Genomic DNA, 18,506 nt, shown 5'->3' with positions numbered 1-18,506 from the left:
TTAATTTAGTCATTTCTGATGTTTATTGAAATTTTTGCGTTTTGGGACGATTTAGTCGGTATTAGTTCGGGATAGCGGATCAATATTTAATAAAAAATTTTAATATTTTTAGTATTAGAAATATTAATGAGTTAATATTTAGCGTTTTGAGAATTTTCTGAGTAATTAAGATTAGACCGGAAATAGGAGACATTGAGTTATTAGAGAATTTTATCCGTATTTATTTTATTATTTTATTTTATTTTACTTGGTGTGTTAAATAATTATTTAATTGTTATGAGATATAATAATTAATTAAATTAATTAATTTTGTGTATAATTGTGTTTAGTGAGTTTAATGGGTTAATTAAGTTATTAGAGAGATATAACTAATTGGGCCTAAGTAGTAGAAATAAAATACGAAATTGATTTGTGGGTTAAGCCCATTAAAAATGGGGATAGTAAGGAAAATATGGTTTTGGAGGTTATAGCTCATTTGAGGGAAAAAGAAGAGAAAAGAGGCTAGAGGAGAAAGAGGAGAAGAGAAGAGGATTTGGGGAGAAACTAGAAGGTTGAAGGAGATTGATTCAAGGTAAGGGGGAGAATCCTTATTATTATGGGTTAGTATGATTGGTTCAATGGGTAGAAACATGTTTAGGTTGAAATCCCTAATTTTTATGGTTTTGAAACTATTAAATTTTGATGATAATCTTTGATGTATGATTATTAATTGTGTTAGAGTTGATAAATTGAGTGAAAATTCATTCATATATGTATACTATAAGTGGTACTTATGTTTAGAAATCAAAGAAATTGTTCTGCTATTTTCATGAGTCAAACTGTATATGCTTTGCCATGTTCTCGTAGATATAACAAGTGGGCAATAACTGTAGCGCCACTTTTCATTAATGATGTACATATTTGATATATATTTTGCTATGTATTTTGCCATGTATATTCACCTCTGTTTCATTTGAAGCCACTTTAAATATAACAAATGATAAACCATGTTCTTTTGTAACTTTCTATAATTGGATGCATAAAACCAACTTGATAATTAATTAGTGATTAATACTATTAGTATGTTACAGTAGCAGCATCACATTAGCTACTATGTTGTTAAGAAAACTCACATTTCAAGTTACTAAGATTTATATGTCTTTAGTATAATAATAATAATAATAATAATAATAATAATAATAATAATAAATTCAATAATAATATTAATAGTATATTAATAATTTAATATTATTAATATAATGTTTAGGAGTTTTGAGTTAAAGATGAATATTCGGTTTATTTGGCAAACTCAATCCTTACCATTTGCGTTTTCTTATGCTATGTCAGTATGTGCATTTACTTTGTTTTTCCTCCTGTTTCAAAAACATGTCCTATGTTGTTCCTGTGTGCAAATTGTTCATAAAGAAACATGTATCATGGTATAAGGTAATAGAAATGAACCATAGTTATAAATTGAAATACAATAGAAACTGTCCCGTTTGATCAAATAGCGGAATTAAGCGGTATAATTAATTGTTCGGAATTTGATGAAAATTTACGTGGTAGCTAAGTTTAATTAGTAGATTAACGTGGTAGTGTTATTTTGTTGAAATAGTGATATTTTACGAACCGACCGAAATTGTGTGGATTTGAATATTCTTATATTAAAATGTTGGTTTTTTAATAGAAAATGAAGTAGTAAATTGGAACTAATGTAGTGTAATTATTAATTGGTCGATTTACTTAATAGTTGAATTAATTTCAATAAGTTTAATTGATTGGAATAAATTTGGAATTAGATCAATTATTCGGTTTTGTCAGTGAAGTACGATATCTTGAGAAGTTAACTGTAGTTGTATTTTTGACCAAATACTAATGAATTGATACTTGGTTTGGAAGTATATTCTTATATTTTGTTGGCAACATGAATTAACATGAGATAGTATGATTTACTAGTGTTTATTGTATTTTGTGAATCATAATTGAATATTGTTTCTATTATGTGGGTTGATATCAATGCGTTGTGAATGTTGTGTAGAATTTGAAATATAATTCATAGAGTTGAATTATTGTTGGTATGCGGTAAGTTAAGATTGATGAGATAATCTTAATTGCATAGTTGGTTGGTAATTGTACATTCATTCATGGCATAGTCGGCTTTATTGTGGAAGCGGTGAAACTGTGGGTTCACATGGTAATAGACGGTGATCCTTGAATGGAAATAGACGTAGAATACGTTGATCCTTAATTGGAAACATACGTGGTGGCTTTGATCTTGTCCGGATCGGAAGCGTGGCTTGGATTCTAGATATTGAATCGAAAAGCGGTGAAACGTTGGGTTCACATTGCGGTACCACATGCATAGTGTCACATATCTTGCATTGAGTCACATTAGAGTTATGCGATAATTAAATATGTGAAATTGATGTAGTTGTGATATGTGTATGAGTTTGATAATTGAAATGGGTGATGTTTGGATACATACTTGGTTAGATGTGTGAATATGTGATAATTATGGTTATGTGCATAATTGAAAAGATAGTATTGGAATTAGAATATTATACTCTATATACTTGTTGATGCTTAAGATATGTGAATATATTGAATTGTATTAATCAACATGATTAGGCATGGTATAATAAATTCCTATAATTGTTGATCTTAACCATTGTATTTTATTATACTTTCTTCATAATGATTTGTATTCTCACCCTTCTGTTTTAATATTGCCCTCGTTTGGCGACATGCAGGTTCTGGAGTTTAGTAGCTCGTGCGTAATCTAGTCGGAGAATCTTCCATGTTTTGTTGGAGATTAGGTAGTGAGTCGATGCTCTGGTCATGTAACACTGGGTAGACTAGTCGTGTTGAACTCATGTTTCTATTTGGTTATGTATTATGTTATGACTTGAGAACCTGTTTATTTGGCTACTTGTTGTTGAGAGGCTTTTAAGCTAAATATTTTGATTATGGTTTATTTTATGTTGAGATGATTATTGAGATATGATCATGGTATGGGACATGAATCATTTTATGAAATACATCAGTATTGAATATTTTCCGCTGTGAATGCATATTCTGGATGAATTATGATTAAATGAGAAGTGTTATTTGAAATGACCAGGTGTATTGTATATTGTGGATAAATGCTGTCGGTTTTTAAAAGCTTTTAGTTTTTGAAAACGTCGATGTGACGTCCTTTTGAATTATATGCATACTTATTCTCTGATTATATGCTTATTTATTTTGGGGTATAAAAGGGGTGTTACATTAGTGGTATCAGAGCCTGGTCGACCAGTTGGTCAAGGGTATTAATGTCTTTTATCTCGTTGTATTAGATTTGTGTATCTGACACGATCGATACCATTTTGTCTGGTTTGGTTGTTGGATGTCTTAGGACAATGACTGCAGGAAGGAATGGTAACATTAATGTTGAGGTAGTGATGAGGTGGACTAGTGCGATTGGACAAGCGCCACAAGAGAGTGCCGATTATGGAGGAAAGGATGAGTTCCGTGCTTTTAGAGATTTCCAAGTTGCAATCCGTCGATCTTTGAAGGAGGGTATGGACCAGACAAAGCACAAGCATGGATGAGAGAAATTGAGAAGATCTTTCAAGTCGTGAGCTGCATTGATGTATAGAAAGTACGGTTTGGTACTCACATGCTGACGAAAGGAGCTGACGATTGGTGGAGTAATACTGTGAGGAGATTTGAAAGAGAAGGTATTGAAGTTACTTGGACTCTTTTCCGTGATGCATTTTCGGAAAACTATTTTCCAAAAGATATGCGTGGAAAGAAAGAAATGAGGTTTCTAAAGTTGAAGCGAGGAAGAGGAAAATCCAGCGGGAAACCATATGATGACAAGAGAGAACAATCTGATTTTGGCAAGAAGATAAGTGGGGGAGGAACTTATACTCCACTTAAGTATTTCAGATGTGGTATTGAAGGTCCTTGTGCCGTTGATTGTGATTGGACTCCTGTGACATGTTTCAAGTGCAACGAGATTGGTCACAAAGCACACAAGTGTAGAATTGGTTCGAGTGCGAGTTCTGAAGGAACATTATTATGGTTTAGTAACGATGGTTTATGTTTCATTATGATTGTCGACTGTCTATTTACAAATTGAGGACTTGATCACCCTTAATCTATTGTTGATAGAAGACGAGATCGTATTGGACGAGATAGACTTGTCTTACTAACTTGGTAGCGTGTAAAACGACTAAGGAGAAGTTGAAGAGTCGATTTGAGGAGTTGTTTGAGAAGAGGTTCAATAGTCGGAGTGTATAGTCATAGAGTCGCGCCTGTTTTGTCGAGTAAGAAGTAAATAAGGTTCCATGAGGTAATGTTTTTTAGGATGTTTTGATTCTAAGAGTGACGATGAACATGCTGAACATTAAGGATTGTGTTATCAATGTTGAAAGAGAAGAGGTTATATGCGAAGTTTTCTGAATGTGAGCTTTGGTTAAAGGAAGAGTGCTTGTTTAGGTTTGTGATTTCGAGCTGAGGTGGGTTGATGCAGATATCGACAAGTGGTAGTTATACTTCAAGGCAACTTAAAGTTCATAAGAGGAATTATTCGATGTGTGAATGGATGTTATCCGCCGTTGGGTTTGTTTTGAAACTTAAGAGGCATTATTGTTTGGATCGAGATTTGAGGTGTGTAGTGACTACAAGAATTGAATATGAGGAAAACAAGGCGAGTGGAATTTCGAAGGATTATGATTTTGGGTTGAATTACCATCCTGGAAAAGCGAATGTTGTAACCGATGCATTGAGTAGGAAATCATTGCATATGTCTATGTCAATGATTCGAGAATTAAAGATGTTTGAACAATTTAGAGACTTGAGTTTGGTTTGTGAGACGAAGTCTTCATGTGTTAAGTTTGGTATGTTGAAGCTTACTTGTGGTATTCTTGACGAGGTTAGAGAGGGTCAAAAAATGGGATTTAGAATTAGTTGACAAGAAGACATTGAGGAAGCAAGGAAAAAGGTAATAACTTTCGGATTGATGAGAATAGTGTCATGAGGAGTCATGATCGAGTTTGTATTCCTGATGTTTAAGATTTGAGAAAGAGAATTTTGGATGAAGGGCATCGTAATGGTTTGAGTATACGTCATGATGCTACTAAAATGCATCAAGATTTGAGGAAAATGTTTAGTGGTAAAGTATGATGAGGGATATAGCGGAATTGTGTATTTGAGTTGGACTTGTCGGAAACCGTTTAGTTGGTGCAACAATTATTCTATTCGAGTGGAAGTGAAATAGTATCTCATGGATTTTGTTTCGGGTTGCTGAGAACATCGAGTAATTGTGAAGTGATTTGGGTCATTGTGGATAGATTGACGAGATGCGCTTATTTTATTCCAGTGAGGATGGATTATCGGATGGAGAGACTTGCTAAGTTTGACATCGAGAGAACAATGTGTTTGCATGGTATTCCATTCGAGTATTGGAGTGGCATCCTTGGAAGCTTGTATGGTTGAAGATGTGGAACGTTTTGTATTGGTATGAATCGGGAGAGAGTAAGTGTGGTTTCGGTGTCGAAATGGTTGTGTCAATTGAATTTTCGAGGACGAAAATATTATAAGTATGGGAGAGTTGTAACATCTCGATTTTTATTAATATTTTTATTAATTATATTAGTAATAATATTATTTGGTGTTTTTAATAATCATTTGCTTAATTTAGTCATTTCTGATGTTTATTGAAATTTTTGCGTTTTGGGACGATTTAGTCGGTATTAGTTCGGGATAGCGGATCAATATTTAATCAAAAATTTTAATATTTTTAGTATTAGAAATATTAATGAGTTAATATTTAGCGTTTAGGAAATTTTCCGAGTAATTAAGATTAGACCGGAAATATGAGACATTGAGTTATTAGAGAATTTTATCCGTATTTATTTTATTATTTTATTTTATTTTACTTGGTGTGTTAAATAATTATTTAATTGTTATGAGATATAATAATTAATTGAATTAATTAATTTTGTGTATAATTGTGTTTATTGAGTTTAATGGGTTAATTAAGTTATTAGAGAGATATAACTAATTGGGCCAAAGTAGTAGAAATAAAATATGAAATTGATTTGTGGGTTAAGCCCATTAAAAATGAGGATAGTAAGGAAAATAGGGTTTTAGAGGTTATAGCTCATTTGAGGGAAAAAGAAGAGAAAAGAGGCTAGAGGAGAAAGAGGAGAAGAGAAGAGGATTTGGGGAGAAACTAGAAGATTGAAGGAGATTGATTCAAGGTAAGGGGAAGAATCCTTATTACTATGGGTTAGTATGATTGGGTCAATGGGTAGAAACATGTTTAGGTTGAAATCCCTAATTTTTATGGTTTTGAAATTATTAAATTTTGATGATAATCTTTGATGTATGATTATTAATTGTGTTTGGGTTGATAAATTGAGTGAAAATTCATTCATATATGTATACTATAAGTGGCACTTATGTTTAGAAATCAAAGAAATTGTTCTGCTATTTTCATGAGTCACACTGTATATGCTTTGTCATGTTCTCGTAGATATAACAAGTGGGCAATAACTTGTAGTGCCACTTTTCATTAATGATGTACATATTTGATATATATTTTGCTATGTATTTTGCCATGTATATTCACCTCTGTTTCATTTGAAGCCACTTTAAATATAACAAATGATAAACCATGTTCTTTTGTAGCTTTCTATACTTGGATGCATAAAACCAACTTGATAATTAATTAGTGATTAATACTATTAGTATGTTACAGTAGCAGCATCACATTAGCTACTATGTTTTCAAGAAAACTCACATTTCAAGTTACTAAGACTTATATGTCTTTAGTATAATAATAATAATTATAATAAATTCAATAATAATATTAATAGTATATTAATAATTTCATATTAATAATATAATGTTTAGGAGTTTTGAGTTAAAGATGAATATTCTGTTTATTTGGCAAACTCAATCCTTACCATTTGCGTTTTCTTATGCTATACTTTGTTTTTCCTCCTGTTTCAAAAATGTGTCCTATGCTTCAAAAATGTGTCCTATGTTGTTCCTGTGTGCATATTGTTCATAAAGAAACATGTATCATGGTATAAGGTAATAGAAATGAACCATAGTTATAAATTGAAATACAATAGAAACAGTCTCGTTTGATCGAATAGCGGAATTAAGTGGTATAGTTAATTGCAGAGCCGGTTATAAGCCTGTGCAGTCTGGTCCACTGCACAGGGCCTCTACATAAATAAGGGCCTCACAATGAGTCCAATTAAAGATGTTAAAAAGCAAAAAGAAAAGTGATAAAGCTTTCTACCGTATTAAATTAAACCAAAATTAGTTTGACTTAAATACAACTTACGACTAGACAACATAGGTACTCTATGCAGCAAATTAATTCTTCAAATAAAATCTAGCGAGCAAAATCCTAAACTAATAGTACATATTTTATTATCATTTTTCTATCAAATCTTCTTCAAGAAATTCTGAATAGAGGTTCATATAATTAATTCTTCTCTAAAGAATTTAATTAGTGTAATATCCATATGTATAAGGGTTGTGAATTGAGATAATTTAAATATCAATGTTTTTTATTTATTTTATCATAGAATATCATACACTGTTTTAATTGTTTCTTTTCTCATTAATTAATTAATATATATTATATTTTAATCAATCTTTATTAATATCTTTTAAAATTTTAATTTCTAAGATGGCTGCACAATTTTGCAAAAAAATATTATGGTGTTCCTATGAAATTTCAGTTTTTTTAATCTTTTTTAATCTTATATTTTTATTATTTTTTATGGATATCTTAGTTTGAAAATTCAAGTATATATTATATATTACAACGTAATTTCTCATTGTCTCTATTTTATATAAAAATTAATTGTTTATTTGTTCTTTTTTATTGTTAATTTTTAATTTGTGATTTTATTTGTCAATTGTTGATTACCTCTTAATTTTATTAATTGATTCAACTTCAATGTTGTCTATCTGATTTTGTAAATTTGATACAAATCACTAAATTTTCATCGTTTTAATATGTTTTCTTCTTTTTATTCTTTTTCAACGCCTACTAAATTGTCTCCTAAAATTAGAGAGTGTGATTCAGAATATAAAAAGCGTAAAAAAATTGATGAGTTTATTCAATCTTAAAATATTTTTTGATAAATTTATTAAAAAAATTATAATTTTTTTTGCTGAAAATAAAAAATATTGTTAATGTTGATGCTGGATTTTTTTATGGTTTTTTATTAGAGATCCATTTTAAATATTAGAACAGGGCCTCTAAATTGTTTGAGACGGCCCTGATTAATTGTCCAGAATTTGATGAAAATTTACGTGGTAGCTAAGTTTAATTAGTAGATTAACGTGATAGTGTTATTTTGTTGAAATAGTGATATTTTACGAACCGACCGAAATTGTGTGGATTTGAATATTCTTATATTAAAATGTTGGTTTTTTATTAGAAAATGAAGTAGTAAATTGGAACTAATGTAGTGTAATTATTAATTGGTCGATTTACTTAATAGTTAAATTAATTTCAATAAGTTGAATTGATTGGAATAAATTTGGAATTAGATCAATTATTCGGTTTTGTCGGTAAAGTATGATATCTTGAGAAGTTAATCGTAGTTGTATTTTTGACCAAATACTAATGAATTGATACTTGGTTTGGAAGTATATTCTTATATTTTGTTGGCAATATGAATTAACATGAGATAGTATGATTTACTAGTGTTAATTGTATTTTGTGAATCATAATTGAATATTGTTTCTATTATGTGGATTGATATCAATGCGTTGTGAATGTTGTGTACAATTTGAAATATAATTCATGGAGTTGAATTATTGTTGGTATGCGGTAAGTTAAGATTGATGAGATAATCTTAATTGCATAGTTGGTTGGTAATTGTACATTCATTCATGACATAGTCGGCTTTATTGTGGAAGCGGTGAAACTGTGGGTTCACATGGTAATAGACGGTGATCCTTGAATGGAAATAGACGTAGAATACGTTGATCCTTAATTGGAAACATACGTGGTGGCTTTGATCTTGTCCGGACCGGAAGCGTGGCTTGGATTCTAGATATAGAATCAGAAAGCACTGAAACGTTGGGTTCACATTGCGGTACCACATGCATAGTGTCACATATCTTGCATTGAGTCACATTAGAGTTATGCGATAATTGAATATGCGAAACTGATGTAGTTGTGATATGTGTATAAGTTTGATAATTGAAATGGGTGATGTTTGGATACATACTTGGTTAAATGTGTTATGTGATAATTATGGTTATATGCATAATTGAAAAGATAGTATTGGAATTAGAATATTATACTCTTTATACATGTTGAATACTTAAGATATGTGAATATATTAAATTGTATTATTTTACATGATTAGGCATGGTATAATAAATTCCTATAATTGTTGATCTTAACCATTGTATCTTATTATACTTTCTTCATAATGATTCGTATTCTCACCCTTCTGTTTTAATGTTGCCCTCGTTTGGCGACATGCATGTTTTGGAGTTTAGTAGCTCGTGCGTAATCTAGTCGGAGAATCTTCCGTGTTTTGTTGGAGATTAGATAGTGAGTCGATGCTCTGGTCATGTAACACTGGGTAGACTAGTCGTGTTGAACTCATGTTTCTATTTAGTTATACATTATGTTATGACTTGAGAACCTGTTTATTTGGCTACTTGTTGTTGAGAGGCTTTTAAGCTAAATATTTTGATTATGGTTTATTTTATATTGAGATGATTATTGAGATATGATCATGGTATGGGACATGAATCATTTTATGAAATACATGAGTATTTAATATTTTCCGCTGTGAATGCATATTCTGGATGAATTATGATTAAATGAGAAGAGTTATTTGAAATGACTAGGTGTATTGTATATTGTGGATAAATGCTGCCGGTTTTTAAAAGCTTTTAGTTTTTGAAAACGTCGATGTGACGCCCTTTTGAATTATATGCATACTTATTCTCTGATTATATGCTTATTTATTTGGGGGTATAAAAGGGGTGTTACATTAGTGGTATCAGAGCCTGGTCGACCAGTTGGTCAAGGGTATTAATGTCTTTTATCTCGTTGTATTAGATTTGTGTATCTGACACGATCGATACCATTTTGTCTGGTTTGGTTGTTGGATGTCTTAGGACAATGACTGCAGGAAGGAATGGTAACATTAATGTTGAGGTAGTGATGAGGTGAACTAGTGCGATTGGACAAGCGCCACAAGAGAGTGCCGATTATGGAGGAAAGGATGAGTTCCGTGCTTTTGGAGATTTCCGAGTTGCAATCCGTCAATCTTTGAAGGAGAGTATGGACCAGACAAAGCACAAGCATGGATGAGAGAAATTGAGAAGATCTTTCAAGTCATGAGCTGCATTGATGTATAGAAAGTACGGTTTGGTACTCACATGCTGACGAAAGGAGCTGACGATTGGTGGAGTAATACTGTGAGGAGATTTGAAAGAGAAGGTATTGAAGTTACTTGGACTCTTTTCCGTGATGCATTTTCAGAAAACTATTTTCCAAAAGATATGCGTGGAAAGAAAGAAATGAGGTTTCTAAAGTTGAAGCGAGGAAGAGGACAATCCAGCGGGAAAACCATATGATGACAAGAGAGAACAATCTGATTTTGGCAAGAAGATAAGTGGGGGAGGAACTTATACTCCACTTAAGTGTTTCGGATGTGGTATTGAAGGTCATCGTGCCGTTGATTATGATAGGACTCCTGTGACATGTTTCAAGTGCAACAAGATTGGTCACAAAGCACACAAGCGTAGAATTGGTTCGAGTGCGAGTTCTGAAGGAACATTATTATGGTTTAGTAACGATGGTTTATGTTTCATTATGATTATCGACTGTCTATTTACAAATTGAGGACATGATCACCCTTAATCTATTGTTGATAGAAGACGAGATCGTATTGGACGAGATAGACTTGTCTTACTAACTTGGTAGCGTGTAAAACGACTAAGGAGAAGTTGAAGAGTCGATTTGAGGAGTTGTTTGAGAAGAGGTTCAATTGTCGGAGTGTATAGTCATAGAGTCGCGCCTGTTTTGTCGAGTAAGAAGTAAATAAGGTTCCATGAGGTAATGTTTTTTAGGATGTTTTGATTCTAAGAGTGACGATGAACATGCTGAACATTAAGGATTGTGTTATCAATGTTGAAAGAGAAGAGGTTATATGCGAAGTTTTCTGAATGTGAGCTTTGGTTAAAGGAAGAGAGCTTGTTTAGGTTTGTGATTTCGAGCTGAGGTGGGTTGATGCAGATATCGACAAGTGGTAGTTATACTTCAAGGCAACTTAAAGTTCATAAGAGGAATTATTCGATGTGTGAATAGATGTTATCCGCCGTTGGGTTTGTTTTGAAACTTAAGAGGCATTATTGTTTGGATCGAGATTTGAGGTGTGTAGTGACTACAAGAATTGAATATGAGGAAAAGAAGGCGAGTGGAATTTCGAAGGATTATGATTTTGGGTTGAATTACCATCCTGGAAAAGCGAATGTTGTAACCGATGCATTGAGTAGGAAATCATTGCATATGTCTATGTCAATGATTCGAGAATTAAAGATGTTTGAACAATTTAGAGACTTGAGTTTGGTTTGTGAGACGAAGTCTTCATGTGTTAAGTTTGGTATGTTGAAGCTTACTTGTGGTATTCTTGACGAGGTTAGAGAGGGTCAAAAAATGGGATTTAGAATTAGTTGACAAGAAGACATTGAGGAAGCAAGGAAAAAGGTAATAAATTTCGGATTGATGAGAATAGTGTCATGAGGAGTCATGATCGAGTTTGTATTCCTGATGTTTAAGATTTGAGAAAGAGAATTTTGGATGAAGGGCATCGTAATGGTTTGAGTATACGTCATGATGCTACTAAAATGCATCAAGATTTGAGGAAAATGTTTAGTGGTAAAGTATGATGAGGGATATAGCGGAATTGTGCATTTGAGTTGGACTTGTCAGAAACCGTTTAGTTGGTGCAACAATTATTCTATTCGAGTGGAAGTGAAATAGTATCTCTATGGATTTTGTTTCGGGTTGCTGAGAACATCGAGTAATTGTGAAGTGATTTGGGTCATTGTGGATAGATTGACGAGATGCGCTTATTTTATTCCAGTGAGGATGGATTATCGGATGGAGAGACTTGCTAAGTTTGACATCGAGAGAACAATGTGTTTGCATGGTATTCCATTCGAGTATTGGAGTGGCATCCTTGGAAGCTTGTATGGTTGAAGATGTGGAACGTTTTGTATTGGTATGAATCGGGAGAGAGTAAGTGTGGTTTCGGTGTCGAAATGGTTGTGTCAAATGAATTTTCGAGGACGAAAATATTATAAGTAGGGGAGAGTTGTAACATCCCGATTTTTATTAATATTTTTATTAATTATATTAGTAATAATATTATTTGGTGTTTTTAATAATCATTTGCTTAATTTAGTCATTTCTGATGTTTATTGAAATTTTTGCGTTTTGGGACGATTTAGTCGGTATTAGTTCGGGATAGCGGATCAATATTTAATCGAAAATTTTAATATTTTTAGTATTAGAAATATTAATGGGTTAATATTTAGCGTTTTGGGAATTTTCCGAGTAATTAAGATTAGACCAGAAATATGAGACATTGAGTTATTAGAGAATTTTATCCGTATTTATTTTATTATATTATTTTATTTGGTGTGTTAAATAATTATTTAATTGTTATGAGATATAATAATTAATTGAATTAATTAATTTTGTGTATAATTGTGTTTATTGAGTTTAATGTGTTAATTAAGTTATTAGAGAGATATAATTATTTGGGCCTAAGTAGTAGAAATAAAATATGAAATTGATTTGTGGGTTAAGCCCATTAAAAGTGGGGATAGTAAGGAAAATAAGATTTTAGAGGTTATAGCTCATTTGAGGAAAAAAGAAGAGAAAAGAGGCTAGAGGAGAAAGAGGAGAAGAGAAGAGGATTTGGGGAGAAACTAGAAGATTGAAGGGGATTGATTCAAGGTAAGGGGGAGAATCCTTATTATTATGGGTTAGTATGATTGGGTCAATGGGTAGAAACATGTTTAGGTTGAAATCCCTAATTTTTTTGGTTTTGAAATTATTAAATTTTGATGATAATCTTTGATGTATGATTATTAATTGTGTTTGGGTTGATAAATTGAGTGAAAATTCATTCATATATGTATACTATAAGTGGCACTTATGTTTAGAAATCAAAGAAATTGTTCTGCTATTTTCATGAGTCACACTGTATATGCTTTGTCATGTTCTCGTAGATATAACAAGTGGGCAATAACTTGTAGTGCCACTTTTCATTAATGATGTACATATTTGATATATATTTTGCTATGTATTTTGCCATGTATATTCACCTCTGTTTCATTTGAAGCCACTTTAAATATAACAAATGATAAACCATGTTCTTTTGTAGCTTTCTATACTTGGATGCATAAAACCAACTTAATAATTAATTAGTGATTAATACTATTAGTATGTTACAGTAGCAGCATCACATTAGCTACTATGTTTTCAAGAAAACTCACATTTCAAGTTACTAAGACTTATATGTCTTTAGTATAATAATAATAATTATAATAAATTCAATAATAATATTAATAGTATATTACTAATTTCATATTATTAATATAATGTTTAGGAGTTTTGAGTTAAAGATGAATATTCTGTTTATTTGGCAAACTCAATCCTTACCATTTGCGTTTTCTTATGCTATACTTTGTTTTTTCTCCTGTTTCAAAAATGTGTCCTATGCTTCAAAAATGTGTCCTATGTTGTTCCTGTGTGCATATTGTTCATAAAGAAACATGTATCATGGTATAAGGTAATAGAAATGAACCATAGTTATAAATTAAAATACAATAGAAACAGTCCCGTTTGATCGAATAGCGGAATTAAATGGTATAGTTAATTGCAGAGCCGGTTATAAGCCTGTGCAGTCTGGTCCACTGCACAGGGCCTCTACATAAATAAGGGTCTCACAATGAGTCCAATTAAAGATGTTAAAAAGCAAAAAGAAAAGTGATAAAGCTTTCTACCGTATTAAATTAAACCAAAATTAGTTTGACTTAAATACAACTTACGACTAGACAACATAGATACTCTATGCAGCAAATTAATTCTTCAAATAAAATCTAGCGAGCAAAATCCTAAACTAATAGTACATATTTTATTATCATTTTTCTATCAAATCTTCTTCAAGAAATTCTGAATAGAGGTTCATATAATTAATTCTTCTCTAAAGAATTTAATTAGTGTAATATCCATATGTATAAGGGTTGTGAATTAAGATAATTTAAATATCAATGTTTTTTATTTATTTTATCATAGAATATCATACACTGTTTTAATTGTTTCTTTTCTCATTAATTAATTAATACATATTATATTTTAATCAATCTTTATTAATATTTTTTAAAATTTTAATTTCTAAGATGGCTGCACAATTTTGCAAAAAAATATTATGGTGTTCCTATGAAATTTCAGTTTTTTTAATCTTTTTTAATCTTATATTTTTATTATTTTTTATGGATATCTTAGTTTGAAAATTCAAGTATATATTATGTATTACAACGTAATTTCTCATTGTCTCTATTTTATATAAAAATTAATTGTTTATTTGTTCTTTTTTATTGTTAATTTTTAATTTGTGATTTTATTTGTCAATTGTTGATTACCTCTTAATTTTATTAATTGATTCAATTTCAATGTTGTCTATCTGATTTTGTAAATTTGATACAAATCACTAAATTTTTATCGTTTTAATATGTTTTCTTCTTTTTATTCTTTTTCAACGCCTACTAAATTGTCTCCTAAAATTAGAGAGTGTGATTCAGAATATAAAAAGCGTACAAAAATTGATGAGTTTATTCAATCTTAAAATAGTTTTTGATAAATTTATTAAAAAAATTATAATTTTTTTTGCTGAAAATAAAAAATATTGTTAATGTTGATGTAGGATTATTTTGATGGTTTTTTATTAGAGATCCATTTTAAATATTAGAACAGGGCCTCCAAATTGTTTGAGACGGCCCTGATTAATTGTCCAGAATTTGATGAAAATTTACGTGGTAGCTAAGTTTAATTAGTAGATTAACGTGATAGTGTTATTTTGTTGAAATAGTGATATTTTACGAACCGACCGAAATTGTGTGGATTTGAATATTCTTATATTAAAATGTTGGTTTTTTATTAGAAAATGAATTAGTAAATTGGAACTAATGTAGTGTAATTATTAATTGGTCGATTTACTTAATAGTTGAATTAATTTCAATAAGTTTAATTGATTGGAATAAATTTGGAATTAGATCAATTATTCGGTTTTGTCGGTAAAGTATGATATCTTGAGAAGTTAACCATAGTTGTATTTTTGACCAAATACTAATGAATTGATACTTGGTTTGGAAGTATATTCTTATATTTTGTTGGCAATATGAATTAACATGAGATAGTATGATTTACTAGTGTTAATTGTATTTTGTAAATCATAATTGAATATTGTTTCTATTATGTGGATTGATATCAATGCGTTGTGAATGTTGTGTACAATTTGAAATATAATTCATGGAGTTGAATTATTGTTGGTATGCGGTAAGTTAAGATTGATGAGATAATCTTAATTGCATAGTTTGTTGGTAATTGTACATTCATTCATGACATAGTCGGCTTTATTGTGGAAGCGGTGAAACTGTGGGTTCACATAGTAATAGACGGTGATCCTTGAATGGAAATAGACGTAGAATACGTTGATCCTTAATTGGAAACATACGTGGTGGCTTTGATCTTGTCCGGATCGGAAGCGTGGCTTGGATTCTAGATATTGAATCAGAAAGCGGTGAAACGTTGGGTTCACATTGCGGTACCACATGCATAGTGTCACATATCTTGCATTGAGTCACATTAGAGTTATGCGATAATTGAATATGCGAAATTGATGTAGTTGTGATATGTGTATAAGTTTGATAATTGAAATGGGTGATGTTTGGATACATACTTGGTTAAATGTGTGAATATGTGATAATTATGGTTATATGCATAATTGAAAAGATAGTATTGGAATTAGAATATTATACTCTTTATACATGTTGAATGCTTAAGATATGTGAATATATTAAATTGTATTATTTTACATGATTAGGCATGGTATAATAAATTCCTATAATTGTTGATCTTAACCATTGTATCTTATTATACTTTCTTCAAAATGATTCGTATTCTCACCATTCTATTTTAATGTTGCCCTCGTTTGGCGACATGCAGGTTCTGGAGTTTAGTAGCTCGTGCGTAATCTAGTCGGAGAATCTTCCGTGTTTTGTTGGAAATTAGGTAGTGAGTCGATGCTCTGGTCATGTAACACTGGGTAGACTAGTCGTGTTGAACTCATGTTTCTATTTGGTTATGTATTATGTTATGACTTGAGAACCTGTTTATTTGGCTACTTGTTGTTGAGAGGCTTTTAAGCTAAATATTTTGATTATGGTTTATTTTATATTGAGATGATTATTGAGATATGATCATGGTATGGGACATGAATCATTTTATGAAATACATGAGTATTTAATATTTTCCGCTGTGAATGCATATTCTGGATGAATTATGATTAAATGAGAAGTGTTATTTGAAATGACCAGGTGTATTGTATATTGTGGATAAATGCTGTCGGTTTTTAAAAGCTTTTAGTTTTTGAAAACATCGATGTGACGCCCTTTTGAATTATATGCATACTTATTCTCTGATTATATGCTTATTTATTTTGGGGTATAAAATGGGTGTTACAAGGTTGGGTTTGTATAATCGCCTTTGTTTGTGGTTGTGTAAAATTGTTGTGGTGTGTGGTTGTTTGTGGTGGTTGTTTCTGATATTGCAGAAATTTTTCTACTGTCCATGAATCTATTGTTGAAAATTGTTCTATGTTGATGTTGGTATAGTTGTTATGTTGTTGTAATAATATGTTGTTGCTATTGTGATGTTGGTGATGTGATTATGATTATATTATTGTTATGATTATGTTGTTGATACGATGATGATTTTGTAGGCCTATGGCCAGTGTTGTAGTGACGATATAGGCTAATGCCTTTTGTGATGATGATTACCTCTAATAATTGGTAATAACAGTGATATAGGCGTATGCCTCGTGATGAGATTTTTGTTGTGTTGTATGTGATTGTTGCATTCATTGAGTTGCATCCATTGCATAATGCATGCCTGAAAATTATGGCAAACACGACGGCCTGAAAATTATGGCAAACACGATGGCCTGAAAATTATGGCAAACACGACGGCATGAAAATGGAAAATGTTTAAGTTGGCCTGAAAATGGCAAAAGTGACGATGGCCTGAATGGCAAATGTTTAAGTTGGGAGTTTATTCTAAATGGTACCACATGCATATACATTGTTATGAGTCGCATTTCGAGTTGAGTAATTATTGTTGATGATGTTGTTGTGATGATGGATAAGTGTTGTATTAAATTGATGATTTTGTTGTAATACGTTGTTGATGACTTAGTGTGTAATTATGCTAACGATTTGTTGTGACAGGTATTGTTGGAAAGATGTGTAATGGTTATTATAACTATTATTATAACTGTTGTTGCTAATTGCTATTATAGCTATTGTTATAATTGACGTTGCTATTTGCTATTATATTTGTTGTTATAATTGTTATTTGAAAGTTGTGAAGTGGTAAATTATACGATCTGATTTCTATTATATTATTTATCATGCATCGTATTATATTGTTAGATATCTCACCCCTTCTGCTGATGTTTCCCCTACCATGGGAAATAGGCAGGTACTCAAGTATAATTGTGGAAGTTTGAAGTTAATTTATGAAGTCTTCATGTTGCTCTATAATAAGTCAAAAGGGTCTTGCTCTGATACGTAGCACTCGGGGGATGGACGATTGTTGTTATGTTTAAATGTTGTTATTACCTTAAGTTGAATTATGAATTATCTATCATGTTGATTTTGAAGTTGTTTAGTCGAATAAATATGTTAAGCGAATTGAAGTTGAATAATATTAATAGTCGCGAAGTGTTTTCAGTGAATAAAAGATGTGATGTTGTTACCGTTGAGAAATTATGATTCTGGTGTTTAGTATATTAATTGAATTGAAATATGTTGCTATAAGTTCATCCAGGTTCTAAGTGTTATGTATCTGCATAATTATGATTAATGTATGTTGCTTATGTGAAGTAAATGTGACATCCATTGTATAATTAAATTTTCTACACTCTGATTTTATTGATATTCGATGGGTAGAAATGGGGTGTTACACACAAGCCTCTCTCGCTCATACTCTTTCGCACTTAAGCTAATTTTTTTCTATCTATTCCTTCGATATTCTTCGCAAAAATTTATTCAAATCCTTATTACGTTCAAGGCTTGAGCATTGAATTCGAATTTAGTGCAATATTTTCTCAAGATTCATTTTTCTCTTATGTATTTATAAGCTACACATTTCCAATCTAAATTTTTCGATATCAAAGCTTAGACCTTTT

This window comes from Vicia villosa, linkage group LG3 (assembly GCF_029867415.1).
Source record: "Vicia villosa cultivar HV-30 ecotype Madison, WI linkage group LG3, Vvil1.0, whole genome shotgun sequence".
NCBI classification, from domain to species: Eukaryota; Viridiplantae; Streptophyta; class Magnoliopsida; order Fabales; family Fabaceae; genus Vicia; species Vicia villosa.
Note: the sequence above shows the minus strand (reverse complement) of the source record.